This window comes from Zootermopsis nevadensis, unplaced genomic scaffold, assembly GCF_977971745.1.
Source record: "Zootermopsis nevadensis isolate Lab colony 2312 unplaced genomic scaffold, Znev_1.0 Znev_ptg000009l, whole genome shotgun sequence".
NCBI classification, from domain to species: Eukaryota; Metazoa; Arthropoda; class Insecta; order Blattodea; family Termopsidae; genus Zootermopsis; species Zootermopsis nevadensis.
The window spans coordinates 5120074-5146549 of NW_028259141.1; the positions used below are offsets into that span (position 1 = coordinate 5120074).

The 26476-nt window shown below is 39.7% G+C and overlaps 1 protein-coding gene across 25 annotated transcripts in view; it reads left to right on the plus strand.

Annotated features, from left to right (window-relative positions):
* The window catches only part of LOC110833927 (coiled-coil domain-containing protein AGAP005037), a 412755-nt gene that overhangs the window by 214896 nt on the left and 171383 nt on the right, over positions 1–26476 (plus strand). The window contains exon 1 of one of the 25 annotated variants that reach the window (XM_087345636.1): positions 6316–6451. The exons of 22 other annotated variants lie outside the window; for them this stretch is intronic. The gene's annotated coding sequence lies outside the window, so the exon portion shown is untranslated. Of the gene's footprint in view, positions 1–6315; positions 6452–10815; positions 11191–16728; positions 16934–26476 lie in introns of those variants that run through there. 2 more of the 25 variants (XM_087345637.1, XM_087345639.1) reach the window with 2 other exon arrangements.

A 26476-nucleotide genomic window follows, 5' to 3' on the forward strand; every position in this document is an offset into this window, starting at 1 on the left:
CTATTCCACTGTGGAGAATATTGGTCTTTAGCGCAAAGTATGTCTGATACGTCTTTGTTGCTTTCCGCTGCTCAGCTGTTCTTAATATCGTTATTCATTTTTTGTCATGTTGTAGAATGTAATCAGATCGCAGTATTCTAAAATACCCTTAGTCAGATTTTTTTAATACTTTGTTTTGAGTACCGAGTCTTGCAGTTTCTTGAATAGGCACAGAACACCGTTCAGATACTGCAGATGTCAGCGCGTGGCGGATAAGTGTACACAGATGTCACCACTGTCGCCGAGCGGAGCGCTTATTACACCGGAAGTGAACACCTTCCAAAGCGATAACAAAAGCCAGACGTCGGGCGTAGCTAACCGGACAAGTTGATTGTCAACCGGCGACTTCTGCAATCGGATACTTTATAAGAATTTTGCTAGAGGCATTAAAATTTTTAAATGTCTTTTCCGGGATGTCAGTATTAGGGCAGGGGTAACTTCAACTCTTCATTTTGTATTTATGGGTTTCGTATGATTCTCATTTTAAAACAGAGACGATTTCCTTAAACAGCATTAACCATTTGATCTTTGCTATGGTGAAGTGTGTTTTCTTTGCGGTACGGACTGAGTTAAACATTATGTAGACGTGCTTATTGCGCGCACTTGAGAAGGCATTTGGTTTCTATCTTGCGTTATAAGATGGAGGAAGTTACAGAGAAAATGGCAGGCCACACCACAGGAAACGACTTCCAGATCCCTCATTTAGCCACTTGTGAAATGCCCATTAATAAAGTGGCGTGATAAGATTTACCTAGTAGCGCAGCTGACGGTCTGGATCAGCAAGAAGAACTGGCCTGTCACTAAAGTAGCCCCCTGGAATTTATATCAGACGTTTTGCAGGCTAAGTCTCTGGTGGCATTAGTCTTGGCTGTTGCCTTCAAGTTGGGCTGAACACATAAATTCACTTTGCGTCTGCGCAGTGTGATTTAGATGGACAACGAGTTTGGTGCGCAAGGCAAAAACACTTGAAGAAGCTGAGGGCATAGAAGTTTTATTTTTAAAATGTCATTAATGACATACTTGACACTACTTTTGATAAAGTAATATTTCAATATCAGGTTTAATTTCTGTTGTTACGATTTGCATGCGTACCCGCATTGCTGATAAATAGGATTTGTTATAGTTTTTTGTTGGGCGTTTTCACTAAGCTGAACAGTTGCTCACAGCAGTAATTACTATCAATAAAAAATTTGTCTTTATATGTAATTTAAGTGTTCTTCATTCTGTGTGTATTACATGTCTTATGGACAGGCAGCACAAGACGTATCGGCGGTCCGCGGATTGAGAACCCTCGCTTTAAAACAATAAATATTTCATAACATAGAATAAATCAGTAATCGCCCAGTCTTCCATCCACTAGCCCATCAATTTGCCGAACAGCCAATTATTTTGTGGGCTGTACATTTATTTTCGGAAGATCCACTGTTATACTCTCGCCAACTAATCCGACCTAAATTTATCGCGATTTTTCCCAGTGTTTCCAAGAGAGACTGAGTTAGAACATAGAAAGAGGCATTAGAAATCTTTATCCATTCATGATATTTTTATCCCACTGAGCAATTTTTTACCGCCGTAGATTCAAAAGCGTCGTTAAATGACGTTAGAGATCATTAATCCCATCTTAAAGATGTTATACAGGATCCGGCGGAGAAGACTTACGTTTTTATGTAGAGTAGTATATAATACTGCGAAGAGTGGAGAGGTTTTGAAGGCAAACACGTTACAGCATGGGCCGTGAGAGTGTAGTTCCAACCAGTTGGCGCGATATCACATGCTGCACAAAGGAGGAGAAGTAGCACGAAGTGTTTCCGCATCGTCTAATCTCATGGTTTCGCTATTTAAACTGGCCGCCAAGATATCCTGACTTCACAGCCCCCACGACTGTTTTTATGGGGTTATCTGAAGAGTTGCGTATTCGAGCCTCGGCCTCTCACACTTGATGAACTCAAGGTCAACGTCAGATATTCGATTCATGACGCGTGATAATCTCACTTAGCCCACACAGGAGTGCAGCACTGCGGAAGGGGGAATTTTCTGTGTAGTAGTGCGAGTATCAGACTTTATTCACAAGATCTTTGTTTATGTCTTGTGTCAGTTTGTTACCCCAGTTAAATATTTTATTCACAGATGGCAATAGTAGTCTTCTACCGAGCGGAGATCTCTGGCACGTGGCAATGGGGCAGCCGATTCCTAATGAAGCCAGACGCATCTCCGTTCGAAACAAATGTTTCCTTGTTCCATTTTCGTGCAGATCGACACATTTCTCAATATTGCTGAGAATGGGATTTAGTGACGTAGAAATACGGGACATCTTGCCTAACAGACACTCGTCTGGAGGACCTCTTTGTGTTCGGTTGTTCAAGAGATTCTCTATTAAGAAAGCCAGAAGTTGTTCACCGTAACCACAGAGGACTCTGTATTAGAGATTTTCTAAGCTGTTTCATGCCAGTACGCATTCTGTGAAACTTTTTTCGGAGAAATCTGTCTTAAATTTACCTCTCTGTCGTTCGCAGAAAAATACAGCACGCCTTCACAGTTCGCGGGGGTTAACGTTCTTGAGAGCCCCTGCAAACCCAAGACACACGAAACGTGATACTTAATATGTGTAATTAGTGATCAGTGAACATGAAAACGTTAGTGTTGGTGTTTATTGGGATGACATCGGCGTTCGTTGTTGAAAGTTGTCAGGGTGATCGAACATGAGGGTAACAATCAGTTATGTTGTCTTTGTGGCAGAACGTTCTGTCAGGCCAGTCGACTTTTCTATGGAACGTGGAGAATGTACATGGCATTTCAGCGGACGGACGCGTCTACCGATTGGTTGACACCCCTGCTTAATGTTCGGGATAGTTCTGGTGAAACCCCGGGTTATCCCATGGGGATGAACAGGAACTTGGGAGGAAATTTACCGAGGTAAAACTGGGAACATTGTGAAATATTACGGGTTTTCACATTGCCATGTTGGCGGTACTGTTTGTTTCCTCCCCTCGGACAGTAGGATGTTACCTACGTGTTTTAATTTTGCATCCGACGTCTGACATTGAGGTAGGGACTATTTTGTTCCCACTGTATGATTCTTAGACCGCATTGGTGTGTGGTGTATTATTTAGTGTTCTGTCTGACGACAGGTCCATATGAACAGGATTCTTCCATCCTTTTCTCGGACAGGGACCTGTTCATATACGTTCTTGGCAGATGATCCAGAAGTGGTTTGCCATTGCCTTCTTCTGTGCGTGAATGGGATGCCACGGAGAAACCGGGGAAGCCCCCGGAGGAAAACTCCGTGTTGCCTAGACCACGGCCTTGCCCAACACAAGTTATATGCCATGAAAATGGTTTCTTCTCAAATTCGTGAATAATCTAATAAAACTCTCAATTTTGAAGGTGTTATATACTTCAGTTTTTGAGCAGTATTGCATTTTTTTGTTCGTGAATATCTAATGTTTGTTTTCTGTCTCTTTTTTTGGGGGGGGGGGCTACCACCCCCCCTCCACCTTATGTCTGGAGATCCCAGAGTCGGGCTGTGCTAACAGATTTTTCGCTGTTGCCCTCAGGTTTTCGAACACGCCGTTAGATAACGCCACAACCGACTTAATTAACCTCACTAATCACTTTATTGTCCGATGGTATACAAGCTTCGCAGGTGAAAAGTGTTGTTAAATACTCCGAGAACAAGAATAAATCTTATCCTTACACTACATAACGTTGAACCCAGTTTATTGGGGTCGATTGAGCGCGCTCCCTTCACTCCAGAGGATGTGATTATTTAACAGAGTGAGCACGTTGGAGTGTATGAGTGTAAGTCACGGAAAAGTGTAGATGTGGACATGTTACACCTTCAAGTACATTCTTTGATGTTGAGGATGCATGTACTTTTTGAGTTTCGCTGAATGGTGTGGTAGCCGTCGCCATATTGCATTCTTCAAGGTCACACAAAATTGTACGACGTTGCAACATGTATAGCGAGTGAATACAGCACAAAGTTAGCGACGTAGCAAAGATAATTCTGTGCCGTGACTTACAAGTTATATACGTGCTTTAAAGGGAGGTGTGGGAAGTCCTTCCGTGTCCTTGAAACATGCGGTAGCAGTTATAAGACAAGCATGCCCTTTGATACAATGTCGTCTTGTTTACTGTTTAACTAATAGCTGAACTGAGGTTCTGGAACCGTAAGAAATGAACTGTCATCAACACAGTCCTACCTGTCATTTGTCTCATTTTGAAGAAGTTGTAAAATTTTATACGCACTGAAAGTTGGAGCGAAGTATCACTGCGTTTTTTGGACATAGGATATTTTTGACGTAAATACGTCTATAAGGAAGGGTCATTCGGCAAAAAAGTGGAACGAAAAAGTGTAACAATGGTTACCTAGGGAACGTCGTGTTTACTCGGCATTGTTGTTACCTATAAAACATTTCATTACATTACATTACATTACATTCAGCTACCACAGACCCATCTTAAGCGTAACTAATTCAAGTTAAATAAGCAATGTCTTAATCAAACTTATCTCAATTGTAAAGCATGTATAAAGGAAATATTTAGAATAAAGCCAATATATAAACTTCCTTTCCGTATAGACGTATTTACGTCAAATTCTCCGGAACCGTGGTTCCACTGCCAATTTTTTTTATAGAATTTATACAGGTTTCAAAAAAAAACACCGATAAAGAAAGATGTTATAACTTGTGTCATTCAGAAGTGGATTTAGGTTATAATCGTCGCGTTATGTGTTGATGTTTTGTATCGATGAAGAATTAATCGATGCTTGGTTCTATCGATAGGTCATTAGAAAATGCTTTGACATTTCAGGGGATATTTTTAGCCGGTTGTCTCCATTGGTATCTGCGATGTCCCTCACGCTTGTATGTACTGTTGTTATAACAGGTGCCATGGTAACGCTGCTAAGCGGTTTTCGACCAAATGATGATAATTATGGGACATATATTTGTGCGTGTGGATGTGTTATACCGTTGCCAAGGGAGTTTTAGCCTTTTGATTCTCATTTCTGAAAGTTTATAGATCATTTGTAGGCTGAAATCGAAACCTACAGGCATTTGACCGGTTTGGAGTTAGTATTATTCAAATAAAAGGTCATTTACCTTTAGATCCCATTGATATGTATGCCCAAGTTCCTTGCTTAAAAGTCGATTGTGCAAAATGCCACCAAATGTAATTTATAAAAAAGAAATTTCGTTATAAGAACGCACAAAACTTGCATTCTCAAGAATAATTAATTTTAATATCTCTTATGTCAAGAATAATCTTTAAAAGACTGAATATAAATTCTGATTCAAACATGTTCTTATTAATGAAAGTACCACGTGGAGAATGTTTTCAGAAATACTTGTTAATTTCGTATGCTGGTCACGAACACATGGGCGCCAGATACAAATAATCTCACACGCCCTTCTAAAAACTCAATTCATAACGAATACGTCCACTTGAAACCGAAATTAACCTCGGCGGCCCAAAAAGGTGTTCTTTAACCCCAAAACAATTTCATATTATTTATATTTATAACAGGTTTATTCGACGAAAAATGTGACAAAATTAAGCATTTTCTATATGCTATTAACTTTTAAGTAATGGGTAAAATCCTGACTAATTACTGTAAGATATGTAGAGACAAAATTTCTTGTTTTAAGGATAGTTTTTTCTCCTATGACATTCAATGATACGCATAGAATTAACAGGCGTGTGACAATCTTTCGGACAAGAAAGATTAAAATCAATTTCCCCGCACTGTGGGCACGCTGCTAGTCTAGAAATGGTACAGCTGAGGTGAAATGACGTAACAAATTGTCCGGTTGGTATTGCCATCTGCTGACGATCGATTGTAAGATTAATATGTATTTTATACATTTTTCAGATAGAAATTTAATTTAAGGAATGAATTTATGGTTTAAAATATTTTTTGACGTGCAGTGAAACACCGGGAATGATTTTCGTTCATTATTTCTGAATATTTCGTACGCTGTCGCTTTGGTATTACGAAGTTCTAGAAGTTTCCGTCCAGGTAGCAGTTCAATCGCATACACTACCGCCAGTTGCGGAATATTTGCAGACTATGAATCCAAGTACCATGCCAATCGCCACGCCCCTATTTCTGTACTTCAAAATAGGGAACTTCAGTTTGTTATGCGTATTTAAATGTAATGAAAGCATGCACAAAGAATATGTTTAAGCTGCGGATAAAGGCTTATACATAGGAATGTACAAGAATGTGGTTTATCTTTTCTTTCGTTTGTAAAGTGCCTCGAGCGCCGGCGTGCTCTGTTGGCTGGCGAACGAACTACTATTATATTGATTATTTCTCTACGTTTCGTCGTCTCTTTATCTGACGTGTATCATGGTTTTTACTCCGCTCGTAGTGGGAATAGTGCGACAGTGGATTTCTGTTACGGATAAGGTAAGAGCTGTATTGGAGTCGATTTTGTAGTATTTTGTGTGGAAACTCTTGTGTGTTTGTGAAGCGGATCTCCATTTTTATAAAATTTGTGCAACACGAAAGTCGAAATGTGAAGGTCGAGCCAGTATATTGAGGTCCCATGTGTTGTATTTCTGTCGTTAAATGTTAACTCATAACTGACGTAGCAGATTTCAGAAGCTATTTTCTGTTGCTTAATTAATTATATTCACGCGGGTCAGGATGTTTTATAGGTGTTTAAGTTAATGAAATTCGGAACTTAAAATTGCCGTTGCTTATTCAGTGGCGAAATAGAACGCGATCTTATGCATCTGTGTGCTTGGTGTGACGTAATAATGTGCGAATGTGGTTTTCATTTATAAACATCACACAAATGTCAAACCAGTCCTTCAGCGTGAATGCCTGTAAATGAACAGTGATATTCGACTTTGCATGAATTTCTACACGGATGAAAATGATTATATATTTTTAAATGCAGTTTTATTTTGTGTGTTTTGTGTAACTCTTGTTATTCTGCGTCGTCCGACTTTCGTGTCGTCGTTCCACGACGATTATGACGTACTCTGTGTAAGTAATGAGTCGCTTTTGCATTAGGAACTTGCATTGAAGATCCATTTGACTTGGCCGTCAGCCATGCCAATTGCCTCAGCGACAAAACTGTAGTATGACCTAAGATAATCCGTAATGATCCGACTGTTTCTTAATGTGTTTGACAATGCCGTATCGGTTGGATTAGTTGCGTAGCGCCCCCATGGGACATGATTTGTCATTGAAGAGTTTTGCGTCAAGGAGTAGGCCTATACGTTTTCATCTTTCCATTAATTTAAAATCCTTTAAAAGTATTTATTATAAATAGAACTCCATTTTTAATTTTGTGTATGTCCGTTATTCTGGGCCAACGTTTATAATAACATCGAGATGAGTTTACGAAGGACAGAGTAATGGAAGATTGCGTTTTTCTGATTCTGCTTTCCCTGTGGACGTATCCGCTGCTGTATGCTATTTGGTATAAGAGAAAAAATGTCGGGCAGGTCATGGATTTGCCGCATTTTTCGCATTGGTTGCGCGTATCGGATGGCCCCGTCAAAGAATTTAATTTTCTCGTTCAAATAATGTCCCAACCTCTTTTCCGTTTTTAATTTATTCCCATATTTTTTTTACATCTCGCATATTTATGTTTTTATTCTGTTATCTCCGTCCGTTTTATTTGAATACACTGGGATTTCTATTTTATCTTGTAGATTTATATTCGGTGAGATTTGCCCATGATGGAGGCAGTATGTGTGTGTTAGTACTTCAGCAATATTTTACATTAACTATCGTTGTGAGCAACTGTCCAGCTTAATGAAGAACGCCAAATCAAGAATTAGGACGCGTCTTAGCGATGAATACTTGGATGTATTCATGCGAATCACAACAGAAATTGAATATGATATTGTAGTGAATTAATTTTGGTTAACATATGGTAAATTAGGAACGTGGAGATATGAAGTTACGTAGAATTAAGTATTTGCTAAAATTTGCAAAACATTGTTTAAGTAAAAACAGCTTAGAATGACCGGTTTTGTTAAAGGCGTGTCGAGTGATATGTGAATGTGCTTATAATGGTACGTTATTATAATCTTTAACAAGTTGCCAGAAATTTTCTATGAATTATTTTCATTTATAAACTTGTTTCCCGCGAGCGACCGCTAGTTTTACCCTCGGTTTGTAAAATGTTCATAACCGACAACTTAAATCAACTTCTTCAAAGTACTTTAGCTTCCACGTGACCAAGAATAAGGTAGTTTGGTCTGGTCGTTTTATTAGAGCTACTAACGTAATTGTTGATCAAGGTTGTCTGTGTTCTTGACAAAGAAGTGTTGTAACCATATCGGTAATCTCATGGTTGTATAGGTTAACCATTTCATGCCAAAACACGTCTTAATAATGTTAAGGAATTTGGTTCGTACCGCAAAGAGAACGTCTCTTCACTGGTACAAATATTTTCTTTACGCTGTTGGAGAAAATAATTCTTGTTGGCAGTGAGAATCATACGAAACATGTCCATAAAAATAAAGAGATGCAGGTGGGACATAGAGTTGCCATTGGGCTTTAAAGGGGTTAATTGGTTGGGTCGTGTATATTCACAAAGATGACGTCTGGCGGCGAGTCCAATAAGCTGATGTACTGAGAAGCGGAAGTCATCTTGTCGGTTGGGATCGGGGGCCCCACTCACGCTGTAACACCGTGTCTTCTACACACAACTGTTCGGATTAACGCCTCGAAGCTGGCCTAAATGATATATAAGAACAGTCCGTACCGCAAAGAAAACACCACACTTTACCGTTACAGCGATTAATTTGTTCGCGCCGTTTAAGGAATTAACCCCTGTTTATAGTGGGAAACATACGAAGTAAATGTCTTGGCATTTGTTTTACAGGCAATGTGTTTCGGACATAGTTTATCCATCTTCAGGCCACTGTCTTTGCAAACTATTCTGTTATGATGAATGTTAGAAGTGTTTGAGAATAAATTTAACCAAATTCAATGTAAATTTGGTTATGTCAAGTCTTGCACACTCCCTATAGTCTATTTATAATAAGAGAATACTTTGCAGAGACATCGGCCTGAAGATGGATTTATTTTATGCGAAACATGTCGCTCAGTAAAATAATCGTATGATTGAAGCGCATTCCGAAGTTTGAAGATAAATATTTTGTTAGTGTGATAGGGTAATTTAAATTTGTTTTACCCAGTGGCAACACTGGACCCCTGTAATTCCAGAAAGTCTGATTCTCCATCACATTAATTAATCTTTAGTCGCTTGTTTTTGTGACACGGATCGTGCCGTTTTAAACAGTTTCATTGTTGAACATTGTATTTTGAACGCAATCGAATGAAACAGTTTAACGTGTGTGTCAGATACACTTTCCTGTTGCTGCTGTACGAAATAAGTCGACCATTCTTTGTAGAGTTTCAACGAATGTTAACTTACGTCCACATCAGGTGGAAGACACTCTCAGCATGTGTTGTAACTATAACCTTAACAGGTATTTATAATCATGTGAAAAGTACATTACACATACTTTGAGTTTCGTGACATATATAATACTTTAGAACGAGGGACAGGTATTTTAACCTTTTGGAGTTGAATTGTGTTTAAATAATATTCAGTCATACCCCTAAAAAGTCTCTTCACTATTGCAAAGATCAACTGGTTAGTGCTGATGAAGGAAATAATCTTTGTTTATCCAGAGAATCATACAAGACTTATGAAACGCAAAGTTACTGGAAGTTAAAACTGTGTTACATGTACTCCCCACATTACCATCGTGACATCAGGACCTATCCTGACCCATGGCTAGGACGCAGAGGATCTGTTGAGTACCCCCACGATCGCCAGATTTAACCCCCACCTGCCTTTTCTCGTGGTGGAACTTGAAGGACGCTGTGTACAGCGCAAAGCCAGGAACACTTCAAGAGCTCTGGCAAGAAACGGAACGGTCTTGCGCAGTCGCCACAGCAGAAGATTTCGTGGTCGCTGTCAGCTGTGTCACGAAGCTGGCGGCGGCCATTTTGAACACCTGCACCAGATTGTCTAATTCACTAAATGCCGATGCTGACAGATGTAATGGTTTAGTTTATTAAGATGTCTTCATGTAAGTCATTGATTGCGTGTTGATATCTTTTTGGTACAACCTGTATTTTCAGTATATATATGTATATAATCTGTCCACATGTGGAGTGTAGTGATATACATAACGTTTCAGGAGTTGGCATTTCTCCCAGTCTGCTGTCAGCATGCTGACAGACTTCCTGTTATTTTTTATTTTAGGATTAGTGACGAGTAGTTGTGATTCATGAATATAGGCTAGTTCACTAACTACTGTACTACAAGGGCCTCCAATAATGCTCGTTTTAGTTTGTGTTTGTGCTGACCGAGTATTCAGGAGGTCCTGGGTTAAATCCTAACAATCGCCACTGATATTAGTCTTGACATAAAAATAACAAGCTAGTGGTCTGCAATGGTGAATTTGCTTAACACCTAATGTTCGTATCTCAATGAATCAGCCATTGTCATAAATGTTAATACAAGTCTGCAAGACGTTGCTACCTGGAAGGCCAGCATCGACATCTTCACCGCCCTCAAATTCTGAGAGAGGAATTTCTTAATGTCACTCATACGAGCGACAGGGCATCTTAGATTAGGAACAATACTTAAGAAAGACCTTCACAGGACATTAGCTCTGAGCCGGATTCAAACCCGCGATTCGAGTGTGTAACGTGTACTAGGTGGTGGAATCAGTGTATCGAGTGCTGGAACGGGGGAGGAAGGACAATGCCATTTGCGCGACGTGTGTATAGAGGACGTTCTGCGCAGGCGCGTCCGTGTTTTGCTGTGAGATGTTCTGTTTCACAAGGCTTCTCGCTTGAATCGGAGCTAGTCATTTACGCTACTGTTGGTTTATTTGTTTCTTTGCTACCACACACGTAACGTCGATATGTAATATCTCCCAACACACGGCCTGGTCCTAGATCTATGATCTATAAAACTAACTGCGAAATTAAAATTGGACCCATTTACAGAGTTCCCTTGTTCTTGTGCTGACGGATTGTGGGTATACAAGAACTAAGTGCTAGGAGAATCTCTGGACCCAGTGAGGTGAAATAACAGTGGAATGGAGAAAATTACACAGCGAAGAACTTCAGTTTCACCAGATATTATACCGTCTCTTACGGTGAGTACATATAAGAACCTTAAGATGGATACAGCTTGTAGCATGCATATGAAGATAGGGATCTACATTTAAGTTCGTAATTTTGACAGAGGAACCTAATCTAAAGAGATAACTTTGAGAGACGTGTGATGGAGGATAATATTAAAATGTTTCTAACGATGATGTGAACTAAATGTGGTTAATGATAGTTTTGTGTAGCACGTCAGTCACAAAGTTATATTATACGGTGTATCTGCAAGAGAGGTTAGGTAACGTCAAATGATCAGTGGCAGCGCGGTCATGTATGGATACATAGGAGTGTAAAAGTTGCCGTGGCCTACTTCAATATAGGTCTGGAGGAGTTACGAGAGACTTTTCACAATTACGGGTTTCGTAGCGATTATCCTAGCTTTGCATTTGAGCGTCCACTGCAGTCGACGTTTCGGTTTGGCTGTTTGGATTGTATTTGATTTTAGAAACTGTCTCTCCCGTTAGGTGATTTTGTTCCGTTAGTGTAATGGTTCAGTAGTTCCTAGAATGGAAGGAAGCTGTTGGTATCTGTCGCCGTTTGGAGTTCTTTCGAGGCCTGTTTTCCTGCCTACAGGATGGCAGTTTGGAGTCGTCAGCTTTTTAGCTGTCTCATATCAAATTCCAATGTTTACCCCCTCTTCTGTTATAGTGCAAAATGCTGTCAGACTCAGAGTAAGGCGGAATATCAAATTTGTAATTGTGTGACATCTTATAGATTGCAGTGAATCGATGATGTCAATAAGCTAGGAAGGGAGCCAGATGGCGTATTTCCAAATGTAGGTGCGTCTCGCCGTTAACGAGACGAGCGTTATGTAACAACATCTTCCCTGATGCAGTCTTTAATATTTTGTTGTGTAATCATCTGATTCGGACAGCAAAAACCGTACGTTGTTAACTTTGCCAAGTTTGTTCTACTTTGGGCACATTTCCCGTCTTCTGTGTCTGTCAACTTCCGCACGTCGAGATTGTGTGTGGTAAGGCTACCTGAATTACTACGTTTTGATTCAACTTTTGTGTGGAAGCCTGCGGAACATTTCTAATGGATCTTTTACATCAACTTCGGAACTTGTTGTGTTTCTATAAATATTCGCCAATTAAAAGTTAATAGAAGATAGAAAATGCTTAATTTTGTCACATTTTTCGTCGAATAAACCTGTTTTGTGGAATAATATGAAATTGTTTTGGGGTTAAAGAACACCTTTTTGGGCAGTCGAGGTTAATTTCGGTTTCAAGTGGACGTATTCGTTATGAATTGAGTTTTTAGAAGGGCGTGTGAGATTATTTGTATCTGGCGCCCATGTGTTCGTGACCAGCATACGAAATTAACAAGTATTTCTGAAAACTTATAGTGCCATTTTTCGTTATGTTTTTCAGTCTAAGCATAGAGGCAAACTGAACTTGTATATAACGCTTTTTCGTGATAGGCTATATTGTTGTGTAAATCTTATATTAGAATGGAAAGTTAAGATGCCATTCTTGCAGGTAATGTTGAACACAAGACATGCTTTAATACGAAAAACATGATATTCAGGTTTACGTTGAATGCTTCATTGATTGTAGTAACGTCATGATTTAATGACGCTTCGGCCCCGCGTGTGTGACGTAGCATGTCCAAGTTTGGGCGGGAAAACGTAGCCCATCATATTTGCATAGGTAAACGTAGCCTTCGTGTGTTTAGTCGTGTAACTCCGGGAAAATTAATTATCGGTTAAGTGGTTCTGAAGCGACATTCAACGCAAGCGACTCCATAAGCTCTTTTTAAAGTTCCGTTGTATATTTCATTAGAGTGTTTCTGTGCAATTTATAATCGTCGTTGAAAAGCACGAGGTCGTTATTATGACTTGAAAGACTTCGCCGATATTCTCTCTCTGTCTTTCGTGGTTTAGTTTAACATCGATCGTATGTTGTTAACACTGCCCATGTATAACATGGGGCTACGAAGCTTTCCACTCTAATATGAGCTCATGCGAACAGCGGATTGTTACTGAAGCATTTTAATGTTCCGCGTGAACACAGAAGTATGGATTAATTTGGCGCTCCGGTTTGATAAATGAATTTTTAATCTCATCCTCAGTGCTTTTTGACAGGGACGATTGATGTATTTTTAAGATTACCAACTTTTGCTAAAACCATCTGTGACGATGTGTGACGTCAGGTAGACCACAACCGTGTATTCACAGAACATCACCGTTTGTCTCCAGACGTGTTCGATGTCGCTGGGGGTCCGATAATTATTTTCCTCATTCGACGGTGTATGTTCTTTTTTGTCGAATTAGATGCACCGTTATTAAACGTGTTTTTATAGCCATGGTGTAATGTAAAATAATTGTACATGGGAGACGAAATTGTAGGAAATGGTAGAGGCAGGATACCTAATTTGGGTAGGTGTAATATTTTCATGAAGGGTGTACTCCTATGTGTGACTAATTCGGGACAGAAGAAGGACAACATATTTCATTTTTAAAAAATTAAGTCATCTGTGTAGCCATCACAGGTAGCAGCATTATTTCTCTGGTTACATTTTAACAGATAATTAGACTACTAAAGAAATTAGATTTTGTATGCGTGTTTATTAATTCTGTCGTTATGATCATGAGTAACAGTTTCATATCGGACAATAATTTGAATCGCCACGAATTATGAAAAATAAATGTTAAAGTTCGGAAACTGCCCAGTTAAATTCTGTATCTCATTGAATGAAGCTTATAGTATCGTCCATGTATCGAATGGCGTGGACCAGCATATTCGATAAATGTAATGAAGACATCTTAATAAACTAAACCATTACATCTGTCAGCATCGGCATTTAGTGAATTAGACAATCTGGTGCAGGTGTTCAAAATGGCCGCCGCCAGCTTCGTGACACAGCTGACAGCGACCACGAAATCTTCTGCTGTGGCGACTGCGCAAGACCGTTCCGTTTCTTGCCAGAGCTCTTGAAGTGTTCCTGGCTTTGCGCTGTACACAGCGTCCTTCAAGTTCCACCACGAGAAAAGGCAGGTGGGGGTTAAATCTGGCGATCGTGGGGGTACTCAACAGATCCTCTGCGTCCTAGCCATGGGTCAGGATAGGTCCTGACGTCACGATGGTAATGTGTTTTGTTGATACCTGCCCCCTTCGCTATACAGATGACGAAGGGCGGGAACAATGGATTCTTGAATGTGTATACGTCTTTTGAGGACATTATGTATGATGACCGCATGAGGAATGACTGGTTTCGACGTATCATTTGCCTCAAGTCTCAGAAATTTTAACATTTTATGTGATTCTGATGAAATACAAACAGTTGATGAGAATAATTGAGTTTGTAAATAATGCATCCTCTTGTGGGTTTTTAATTAGGGGAACACGGTGGTTTCCACCTTCTGCTATTTTTAAATTTGTATGTTTTTTAATTATGCTGCCAGTTACTGCACGCGGTAGGCAGTGAAACAAATTAACATTTGCTATTGCTTTATTACCGCCACGGTGGTCTAGCGGTTAGAACGCTGGCCTTGTAATCCTAGGGTCCCGGGTTCGATTCCCGGCGGTGCCCGAATTTATAACTTGTGTTGGGCAAGGCCGTGGTCTAGGCAACACGGAGTTTTCCTCCGTGGCATCCCACATCCCAACAATTACTCCATTCACACACAGAAGAAGGCAATGGCAAACCACTTCTGGATCATCTGCCAAGAACGTATATGAACAGGTCCCAGTCCGAGAAAAGGATGGACGGATCCTGTTCATATGGACCTGTCGTCAGACAGAACACTAAATAAATAAATAAATTGCTTTATTCTTTGACTTCTATAAATATCGCCAATTTGGTGCTCGTGTAAGAGTTTGTGTATCTGAAATAGTAATTCCTTGTGTGTTCAATCGCCGATTGACTCTGTAGTCTTTTAATTGATTAATTCTCCGGTCTCAGTGCTACTACTTTTTAAACTGTGAATTTAAAATTAATTCGTCTTTTTTTCGAACGGTCTATTTATTAACATCTTCGGCTGATTTTGGGCCTTTGTATGTGTATTTAGCGCGGGCATTAATTGAACGAAGATAAATTGAAATTGAAAAACTTCAAATATTTGTCTTTTTCGTAAGCCAAAGGATACATTTTAGCGAATAAATATTTGTATTAGGAATTATGTAACATATGTTAGAAAATTGTGGTACAGTCAGTTTTTCAAACTCATTCTTCGAAACTTTCATACTTTATTGGCCGACTTATTTTTCATTGCATTTTCTTAAACAGAACTATTGACCATGTCGAAGAACTTTTCACAAAAACGTTGTATACCTTCAGTTTAGTATGTTTTGTGCTGTTTGTGTAGAAAAATCTGTAATTTTTAATTTGTGCTTCATGTGATTTGTTGTTGTATGCATAGTTCACGATAATTTTTATTCTACAATGCATTTACTTACAAAGTTAAACGCGACTGTATCTTCCCTGCTCCCGACAGGAACTACTGTTATTTGGGTTACTTGATTTTATTGTTTTTGTGGAAATTTGCTTGATACGTATTGGGAGCACCATTGGCGGTGTGTCATGGAGTTTTAGCCGGTCTCGGGAATTGACATTTGCGTACAACTTTGTCACTGAACACTCTCTTTCATAATTGATTTTGCACTGAACGTACTGTGCTGTATTTTAAATTGAATATACTCGACAAATTACGTGTAGACAGACAGACAGACAGACATCCCTCCACCCTGTTCGGCGCGCTCCACCAATACGAAACACCGAAACAGCAACCGATCTCAGTTGAGAGATGAAACATTCGTACGGACGAGTGGATATTATCTGACCACTGCGTGTTTGTTTAATGCAGTCTGTGTCAATATCATACTGATTTCGAAAAAATGATTGATGCAAGTTATATGTATTAAATTAACATTTTATGGCTTGCGCTTTTCATATGTGGAGTGTGTGTTTATGATTAGTAACTATTTTTACGTTCGTGAAATTATCTATCATACCAGATTGGGAAAATATATATATATATATATATATATATATATATATATATCTCGCGTTGCACAGAATTAGGTTAAAATATATTTTTGTGCCATTGAGCGTTGATCTTTTAATCGTGTTCTCAAATGATACATTCTTCGTGGTTTGCAACAATTCCATGATGACCCACTGTAGATCGTAATATACTAATTTAAACCCACGAAATTTAGCGGGAACCATATGTACCACCTGTTTTAACAGTCAGTAGCTGTGAATTTTGTACCGGTCAGTATAATCTGGGATTATTTACTCAAAACAGCATTAACAGATTGGTCTTTGTAATTATGAATTGTTGTGTTTTCTTTGCGGTACGGACAGAATTATTTAATATGTAGACGAGCTTCGGCTATAAAGGTCAAGCTATTGTGGAAACGTTTAATTCTAACGTGTAATATTGTAGAATGCTGTAACCATAGAAATGCAGACGCGGATTGAACGTGGTGAAGCAGTCAGTTATCTCGTGAACACGTCACCGTCTGCTGGAAGAATGAGTCGTCGGATCGAGCTATTTTGAAGCTTCTTACACATTCTGTTTATAACCGCGCGAGAGTGTGTTTCGGTACCTTTTAGTGGCGTCTAGTCTACGTACTCCGGAGTTCGTGTTCTGGTATTTGGTTGTCATAGCAACTTGTACGGAAGTGAATTCTTATACGCTTAACTCCTGCGGTTAAAATCATTGTGCAACAGCTTCTGGACTGTGAAGAATCGGATATTGTTACTCAGAGTTCATCTTAGTTCGAGGTTAGTGGTCGTGTTAAGTACGTACTGGAGTGAATCAGTTTAATTTTACAAGAAATTGTCAGACATTATCCATTGTGTGAGGTATATTTGATATACTGGACGTTTCGAGAATGGCTCTACTTTCGCCTTAAGGTGATTGGTTGTCGTTGACAAATTGTTTACATTGTACAGTTACATCAAATTAAAATACATATTCTTTTTTAACACTTTAAATTAGATATTAGTGGAAACTGTTGGGTTAGAACCCGGGGCCTTTGAATACCACGATGATCACTAGACTACTAGAATGCTAGGAATACCCCAAAAGGTCAAGGGTTTGGGCCTTAACGCTGCCTTTAATATAAAACATAACTAATAAGAATTTGTCAGTATGATTGCTACGACGAGGGGAGTAGATGAGCTCCCGAAACGTCGTATTTTATAAATGTAAGTCAAACAGTGGGTATTGTCTAAAGTTTTTAGTGTTCTTTAACGAATAAAAAAGACACATCTTTGGAGAATGATTTTAAATCGTTTGTTTTAAATGAAGCTTCGTCATTGTAAACCGATTTTGCAGTGCAAGGCATGTACTTGTAAAGCGATGACGCTGTGCTCCGTGTTTTTTTTTTCTTTTTTGCAGAAGTTTTCATTCGTTAGACCCGGAAGTTATGAATGATCTGTCCCAGTTCTGTGACTAGTGGCGTAGAAAGATAAGCGGTTGGAGAATGTCTCATTACCGCCCTTTGTGAAGCGCTACTTGAAAATTACACAGTCTACAGTGTGTTCTGTAGAACAGTGAACGGTACTTTTGCGTCATGAATCGGCCCGAATGGAGTCCGCCGTGGTCACCTGTTCCTTGATGTTCATCTCTCCTTCCACAGTGGGATGTTACTGACATAATGCCTTTCATCTGCCAATTAACATGAGCATTTAACGTGATTTAATTTAATCAAATATCTTTTAATTTAACCTGATTTAGTCAAATATTAATGCAGAAAAATGTAAAAATACTTATTTACGTCTATGACATGTTTATTCTGTGTGTATTAAAATTTTACTGTAATAGTATTTGTTAAAAAACAAGACCGTTTCTGACCTGGTCAGGTGCATGTGTACCTGACTAATCTTCAAGAACGCACAAAAGTTGCATTATCGCTGTTTGTGGTAATATATATTTTTTATTTACAAACTTTTTTCTTGGCAGAAAGAATGCACTTCGGTGGTTACATGTATAAACTGAGACTTCCTGATAGGATGTCTTTTAGCCATGGTAAACAACATTGTTCTCAAAATTAAGATACCTGATAATTTAATAAATTGGTTTTTTCTCTCGTAATTTTTGTATTTGTCTTATGAATAGCACACTGTAAATAATATAATTTAGAATCTAGTATGGGCACTGGCAACATATTAAAATGCTTCTGGAAGAGTAAAGCATACAAATCTACTTCAATGTAGGAGCTGTTTTTCTGAATTGTTCTGCTACGCAGAAAGTATTCATTTATTCCACAGTGGGGTAAAGCACTAACCATAAAAAGAACATGTATTCAGTCCTAAGAATTTAACCGAAATAACTCACCAGCCATGACTGCTTGTAACAGATTCCACTGTATGGGAGTTTATTCGCTGAAAGGCTTTTTATAGCCATATTTATTCATGTAAATATCTGTGGTTTCGTGAAGTCTGATATTAAATTGCTGAAGAAATGCTATACCGTATTCCACGATGTTTGAGAAACAAAGTAAACAATACGACAGGAAGGGTCGGTCAGTGGAGTAGGCTGTTTCAGAAACAGAACCCACACACAGTACTTTCATTGTTTTAAAATTGTTATAGTAAGGTATGTGTCTTTGTTTTATTTCTTTTGGTGAGGTATGGGACTAAATAAAGTTGTTAACCATTATTGTAAGTCATAGTCTTAGGATCTTTCTTTCGGAGGCGTAACCGTCTTCTATATTTTGAAGTATCGGGGGGGGGGGGGGGCGGCTGTATCTTGGAATGGCAAAGGCTCCCGCAGACTGGAACTGGTCTATGTTACTGACCGTTTCGCACACATTGGCTTGAATCATTCCTACTAATACGTGTTGTGTTATGCTGTATTTAAATAATGTACTCTTCATTTTTTGTGCAAGGAGTCGTGTTTACAGAGTAGTGATAAATGTACACAGATAAAATAAGTTCCAATGCCACCAAAGTGTTTTTAGAAGAGGTAGTAGGAAGGTAGGTGTATTCTTTACGTAACCTCTGAATCATCGTGGAATCGGGTATAGCAGCAAGAAATGCAGTTAACACACAGAATGGTGTAATGGTTAGCGCTTCTTGTTTCGAAAGATCCGGGCATCGGACCTCGGCCTGGAAACAGGCTGCCCTTACACACGTGCTTTTAAGTTTTCCCACTGTCATTCCGCGGCCACTCGACTGCCCCGAGCGATGAGATTACTCGAACATCCCACTCGGAGCTTCATTGTGCCTGTAACTGACAGGACCTTCGGTGGGACATTGTTCGGCTGTCCGTACTAGCAGCTGCCCGGGGTATAGAAGTGCAATGCATGTGTAGGTTGACGTTGGCTTCACATCGATTCTCACGCCACTATGACGCATGCCTGATTCAGTCCGTTGTAAAAAAAGCAGTATAGTTAAGTTGGCTAGTATAAAATAACTCTTTGCTTCCATTCTTGTATCTTTTTGTATTAAATATAGTTACGGTACACCCTCCGTTCGTGGGGGTTTTGTTCAAAACCCTCTCCCCACTAACCTTCAAATAGCGATGCTCGAAGTTCAGGTCTTATGGGAAAACATGGAAACATTAGTCTTGTTGTCTATTGCGATGACGTCGGAGTTCCTGTCTGAAAACTAGAAGGGTGACCCAATAGAAAGACAACAATTTGTTCTAAAATTGCAAGAAGTTAGCCGAAGTACACTCAGTGTTGTATGTGGTATACAGGCTGCCCGTCCACACCAGCTCTAGGGCCTCAGCGTGAAGCTGACTATTCGACTACGAAGCATATCTTGATATTGTGGAGTTTTTATAAGTACCACGGACAGCTTTATCTTTATACAAAGTCTTTCAATACGTACATATATATCAGATCATCATCTTTCGTGTGTTTGCGGACCGTGGTTTTGCTTGTTTACGGAAAAAAATAAGGTAATAATTGTGCATCTCTGCGTGAAGTCCGTAGCGGTAACTCCTGCGCAGGCGCGCGGAGTAATACACAACATCCGCGTCTGCCCGCTGATCTCAGTAGCTACGTACGAGGTGCGATCAGAAAGTTTCAAGACTGCGCCTATAAAACCCCGTACACTTATCTCAGGTATTAAATTCATCCATCACCCTCGAAGTAGTTCCCCTGGGAGTGAACACAACGATCCCAGCGCCGCTGCCAAGCCTGGAAGCATCCCTGGAAATCTTTCTTTGTCAGCCTGTCAAGCACCATCTGCGATTCTGCCTGAATCTCTTCTATCGTCTCAAATCTCCTTCCCTTTAGCTGAATTTTCATCTTTGGGAAGAGGGAGAAGTCACACGGAGCTTAGAAAGGAAGTTGGGGTCGGTTCTTGCAAGATCTTTGAGCTCCTGACAAACGAGAAGTCGATTCTGCTTCTGGTCCTCAGACAGGATGCGTCGCATGTGGAGTTCTTCCTTTAGAATCAGCTGACAGGTCCCATAGCCTATCCCAACAATGTCGCACAAGTCGTTGATGGTACGACGTCGATCTTCGTGAATGGCCGGCCGAATCTTCGTCACATTTTCGGGCGTTGTGCTCGAAGATGGTCGTCCAGAACGCTCGTCATCATCGACAGAGGTTCGGCCATTTTTAAAACGTGAATGTCACACAAAAGTTTGTGCACGACCCATTGCGGACTCCCCAAATGCTTGCTTTAGCATTTCATAGGTTTCCGTAGCCGTTTTGGCGAGTCTTTGGCAAAATTTGATGCACACTCTTTGTTCATGAAAATCCGCCATTCCGAAATCGCAGGAGGGTCGGTGTAATGCACTACGAAAACGCCCGTAACTAAGAAACAAATGCTAATTCGATGATGCCGGCAGGCACACTGATTCACAATGAATGTAGGCCCAACCCCTTACCGGCAGAAGCTCGTACTACATCCGGTTCGCCCGCTATTGACACAGTCTGTAAACTTTCTGATCGCACCTCGTAGATGTCATGTCTCGTAAGTGTTGGCATATTACGCAGGTACCGTGTAGTTGTTTGACTGTAGCTGAAAAAACTGAATGATTTTTCGCTTTGTTAATCAGAATACCATGCGCTATCGGTGATCAGGAAGGTGGATATGGGACTCTGAGATTCGAAACCATCCAACCTAACCTTTATGAAGATGTCTGTCTTCTGGTTTGTTGCGCCTTGCAGTCTGATCGCAGATTAACACAACGTAACTTGTACCAGACTACACGGCGCAACAAACCAGAAGACAGACATCTTGAAACGCACCGCCGCGGAAACCTCAAATCCTACATAACCTTTACGAATCAATATCGTAGTTCTGTTTATTGCACTTTTAATTTTAAATAAATTTCTTTTGTCTGCATTTTTTACACATGAATATTTTACAATTACTTGCGGTGATATCGGTCCTAGCCTCAGGCAAATGTTTTTATTGTTATTATTATTATTCGCCACCGGTTTTTCGTGTCAAATATTTTTTAAATGTATTGGTATATTTAATAAACAGTTGGTTACAATTCATGATATTTTTAAAACAGCAGTTTTTTTCTTTCAGATTTTTGCTGAGATAAATGTTTTCAGGAAGGCACGGCGAAGGCTTGACCGTTGCGAGCCGCTCGTAACGGTCGATCACGCGCCAAATTGTTTTGCCTTCGTCTATACAAAGGCTTTGAGTGCATGTGCCTTGACTCATTTGTGTCAGAGTTGGCCTGCTTCTTCAGATATTACTGCCTACTTCTGAAGTACCAAGAAGTAAGTGCAGCTGTGGCATGCAGGGAACAGGAGTATATTTTAATACTGGCACATGAAACTGATCGGCAGAACGCGTGGACGTCGAAACACCCGTGAAGTGTGAAGCGTGATTGTGCAACTTGTCTGCGTTTTGAGATTAACTTTTGTAGGCCTTTGCCCACTTGAACCATATAATTAGTCCTGGCTGAACTTGCAGATGGATTATCCAACGGGCGCTGAGAAGTCAAGGACTAGGATCCGTATCTGTGAACCTAGTCTGTTGATGAGAACGTTCACAGTCACTAAGATAGTTTTCTGAGTGTCCGACGTACCAATAATTGTATATTTTGTATCGTTTAACTCACTCAAGTTGCTGTTTCCATCTTTAGGGTTTAATATGTTTTTTTTAGATGTTGGTATCTATGAATACCTACAAGTCCGCACGACGTTACTAACCGAGCTACAAACACTAAGCCAGTTTTCACCCAGTACTGTCACATCAGATATATTGAGATCTGTTTTAATATTATATTACGTACATCCAGATTTATCAAGCGGTCTCTTTCCTTGAAGTTACGTGTCTTAAAATTTGTATGAGATTCTAATCTGTTGCGGTCCTCATTTTGTAACCCTGCACCGTAATTGACTTCCATATTCCTGGAATGTGCTCAGATTGCCTTGAAATTTTCTCCAGTAGCTAATATTATCTCAGCTGGTCAAGAAAGTTTTCGCCTTTTATGAAACCATTTTTTTTTCGTTGCCGGGATTATGGTAAAGTTCTGACCCAGTTTGATTTCACACTTTTTGTCCATTTTAATATTATCATTTCTCCGTCTAAGTCTCCCAAGTTCTCTCTTCCAATGAGTTTTCTCGACTGAAATTTTAATGTGCTTGTCTTTTTTCATCTTCTCTCATCTCGTTTTCTTTGCTTTCATCGCCCTAATGATTATTTATATATTTGGTGAACAGTATAGTATATGAAGTTCCTCTTATAATTTTCATCTTCCGCCTGGTTCTTCATCTGAGGTGTAGATGGCCTCTGCAGTTAAAGAAGCAACGGAACTGAGGGATATGCTGGTCCACCAGAGATAAGTTGAGCTAACCGCTCCCATTTATCTGTGACGGAACACTCGACTGTTGTAGGAAGGCCGTCTGTCTCTTTGCCAGTGATAAGTAGTCTGTAGAGTTACGTCACGCGGAGGGTAGATAGGGGTCAGAGGGTTGGACAGTCACGAAGGAATAAAGAAAAATGTCGTCCGGAAGACTATCGACAAATATTTATTTAAAATTGCAGAACATTGGTTGTCGATCTGCGAAATTTCCAGGATCTAAAAGGGAGTCTTCAAGATGTTTAGTAGATTCAGTACGCATTCAGAAACGTTGTTCGGAATTTTAGAAATTTGAATTGTTGAAACTCAGTTTTGCCCCCCCCCCCCTCTCTTTTCCCTCCTGTAGTTGGGATTCTGGGAAATGCGGCAACATTCATGGCTGCAAATTCTCCAGAGGTACAAACGTCGATTATGATTTTTTTGTTTTTTATTCCAGTTTGAAATAATATATTAACAGGGAAATGTTTTAAGCGTATGGGCTTGCGTATGGGCTTGCGTATAGGCTATATTCCGCTGAAAGTACTAGAAGGCAATAACTGTAAAATTCGTAAACAGTTTAGGAACTAGAATCATGTTCTGTTGTACCTCTTACACTGTGCTGACAAATATATTCTTAAGGATATCACAGAAACATATTATCACGTGTACGGAACTCCAAAAACGCAAGATTATATTCCCCTCCAACCGCCAACCCCTCTTAATTTTCCTTCAGTTCATACTGTGGCAACACAAGTAATGTTAGCGTTTGGCCGTATTTAGGGGAAGTCGGGGCTTGTTGCTACAAATTTAAGATATATTTATTATCCGTTGTAATTAGCGATTGTGCCGAGATTTGTGATGCGTATTAATCACACATATGTGGGCGTGTAAAATAGTCGATAGGTGTACATTACAATATTACTTGAGAAAAACAACGGACGCAGAATTTTACCACGTGATGATGGAAGCACTGTAACACTAGTCTGACTACTCTGAGTGGCGCGCTCTAGTTCGTAGAAAGAATGAGACAATGGCGCCTTTTCAGTGTGCACGTGTTGCAAAATGTCTTCCTAATATGTTCGATATATATATTTTATGCCGGAAAGGTACGTGCTATACCGCCTCTCCGCCTGAGGCACCCACATGGCGCGTAGCGGAATAGATTTACTTTTTTATCCCTTCTACTTATCAAGGGATTTCTTCGGAAGAGTTTTCGCCCCTAAAATTGGGCATTTTTGTCCCCATTTATGATTCATGTTGCATCCAGAAAATATGTTCCAACGCAAAATTAATTTGGGCCGTAACTCTAGCCTCTCACCGTCGTTTGTAAAACGTGCGGGCTGTGTTCGTACACCGCCAGCTGATGTCCGGACCACGGGGTCATGCCGTTAACAAGCGTCGATGGTTCGACATCAGCAGTCAATTTATAGGGTTAAGCTTTGGGAAGCACGATTATCGTCGTTAGTGAACTGCGATAAATACGTAGCCTTGAGCACCAATTTAAGTCTGGAGTTTATTTTTATTAGTCGCTGATTCTGTTCAATTCTTTTGTTTTGTTTCTGTGCACGTGGCGACAATGCAGAAATGTATTTGTTACGTTGTTTCAAGAGTCTGTGATGTTTCTATAAACTTGAAATTTAAAATGTGTAAAATTAATTTTACGTATTTTTGTGTTTAGTAAAACTTCATCTGTCACGTTAAGGGAAGTAAACAAATTGAGGTTGTTCGAAAGCTTGCAGTAATCAGATTTTATAAAAATTGAGAAGGATTTGTGTTTTAGTGGTTTTGTTATTGATACATTATTAAAACTTTAAAGCCCATTTTAACTATACGCCCCACCTCCTTCAGTGATTAGTAACTGAACATTTTGTATTTATGGGTTTCGTATGATTCTCAATATAAACAACGATTATTTCCTTAAACAGAATTAATCATTTGATCTTTGCAATGGTGAAGAGGTTTGTTTTCTTTGCGGTACGAATTCATAAATATTTATACCGGCTGTGGCTAAAGCAAGATCCTTTGTTTGAACATGTGCTCGTCCAAAGACCTAACACTTTTCATTTGATTAACTTTTCAGCGGAATTTGTTGGATATGTTTCTCAAATATTTTATAATGAGAAATTTGAGCGGACGTTTTCAAATTTGGCACCAACTTCATTCTGACGTGGCATCATTACACTGTTTTCGGGTTGGCGCCTCTGAAGCGATATTCTGTCGAAATTGAACAAACTGTAGGCTCAACCGTTGCCCTGATATGCCTACAACGAACATGTAGAACCGTGAATAGCTCGTTATGCTGTATGTACATTTCCTTATTAAGTCTGTTTAGCACAGCGATCGATACTACAGCGTGTTCACTTTCGCACTTCAGCATGTGTGCTGTTGAATTTCTCAGAGATGCAAAACGTTTTGTCGAATGCACGTATTGTTTTTAGAATTTATTTTCTTCAATTTTAACATCGCCCTTGGTTGGTTAGAAATTCTTTTCGTATTCGTGAGGTATCTGGTTCAAATCTTGGGCCAGAGGGCGGCTGTCCTGACAAGCTTTCTTTTATCTGTTCTGCCACGCAGATGCAGTGATAGTGCCTTAAATTAGGCCACGACTGCTTTTTTCCATATTTTGAATTCATTAATAAACCACAAAGTTTGCACGAAGTTTAGAAATTAGTGGACGGATTTCAGTTATATTTGATATTAGGTGTTACGTACTGAAATTTGGTGAATCTGTTTTTGGTCTGTGTCGGTTTATTTGTCAGTTTTAACAAGTGCGATTTGTCTGTTGGTTTTAATAAACGCTGTGATGTGTGTAGTACTATTACCCGTTCTGCATATATAATTAATTATCTGTAGTTGCGTCTAGTAGATTTGCATCTGTAATAAGTGAACTTACCGCCACGGTGGTCTAGCGGTCAGAACACTAGCCTTGTAAGCCTGGGGTTCCGGGTTCAATTCCCGGTGGTGCTCAAATTTATAACTTGTGTTGGGCAAGGCCGTGGTCTAGGAATCACGGAGTTTTCCTCCGGGGGCTTCCCCGGTTTCTCCGTGGCATCCCAACAATTACTCCACTCACACACAGAAGAAGGCAATGGCAAACCACTTCTGATCATCTCTGCCAAGAATGTATATATGTATGAGCAGGTCCCTGACAACCTGATGAGGTTGGAAGGATCCTGTCGTCAGACAGAACACTAAAAAAAAAAAGTGAACATCAAAATGAACTGAAATCAGTGAAATTTATGGAATCAGCAGAAACAGCTCATCGTACAAAAAAGTTGGCCATGATACAAGACCCGCATCATTAAAATCTACAGATTTTTTAAAAAGTCATTTTTGATCCCGGGATTATGTTTATCTACGATAAATTAATATAAAGGTATTGGGTGCTCAAAGAACAAATTTGAAAAATTGTCTAGTGTGCAGGAAACTTTACATTCTTGCTCACGGAAACTTTTATGGGTGAGTGAGTAAAACCACGATGAATGTTAAATTGGTAGGGATATGGTAGGAAACGACGATATTCTGTTTTTGTGCGTCTCACGGGATTCATACCAAGGGAA